Source organism: Eurypyga helias, unplaced genomic scaffold (assembly GCF_000690775.1).
Source record: "Eurypyga helias isolate BGI_N326 unplaced genomic scaffold, ASM69077v1 scaffold17825, whole genome shotgun sequence".
NCBI classification, from domain to species: Eukaryota; Metazoa; Chordata; class Aves; order Eurypygiformes; family Eurypygidae; genus Eurypyga; species Eurypyga helias.
Window position 1 is genome coordinate 1448 of NW_010251056.1, and position 693 is coordinate 2140.

The following is a 693-nucleotide window of genomic DNA, read 5'->3' on the forward strand; positions in this document are numbered from 1 at the left end:
CGGTCCCAGGCCTCCGCCAGCAGCCCCCTGGGCTCCATCCGTGTCTGCCGGCGGGTTCCGCTGAGCTTTCCGTTCCCAGCACCCCCGTAGCACGAGATGGCTCCGGGGGTGGGTGGCCCCTGCGGTTAACTTCCCCGGCCCGCTGCCCTGCGTGCATGCCGCGGCGGATCTGCCCCGGTGTCCGGGTGGGGAGGTGCAGCCCTTCTTGTGGCCTGGTCCTGTGGCTTTGCTGGAGCTCCTTGCCTTCTCCTGGTGGCGGTCAGTGCTCGCTGGCTCTCCTGGTGCCTTTCCGTGATGACTGACCAGGCAGCAGGCTTCGGGGAGCCGTTTTTCCTGTGCCTGGGTGTTCCTGGATGGCAGTACCTCTGTGGGTTTCTCTCGCAAGCTGCCATTTTTCCCAGATTTCACAAGTGACTCTATTTGAGGCTTTTCTTTATCTGAAATGTGTTTGAAATCAGCCAGCTCAAAAATTCCTGTGAGGGAGGAACAAACTATGAAGTCACACAAGGTTCCTTTCCTAAGGAAAGGGAAAGCCAGCTAACCATAAACACAAACTATTTTTAATCTGGTGGGGGAAGGGAAGGTACTTGAAAATGCATCGCACAGAGATGAGATCCCAGGAACGCTAGCGCCCAACGAGGAAATGGTGATAAGCTTACCTCATTGTCTTAAAACTGCCTACACTGCGAAGCC

The 693-nt window shown here is 56.6% G+C and overlaps 1 protein-coding gene across 1 annotated transcript in view; it reads left to right on the plus strand.

Moving 5' to 3' along the window:
* Positions 1-693, plus strand: part of LOC104509828 (nuclear cap-binding protein subunit 1-like) — a gene marked incomplete at its 3' end in the record, with an annotated part of 11781 nt that overhangs the window by 1370 nt on the left and 9718 nt on the right. The gene's annotated exons all lie outside the window — the stretch shown is intronic.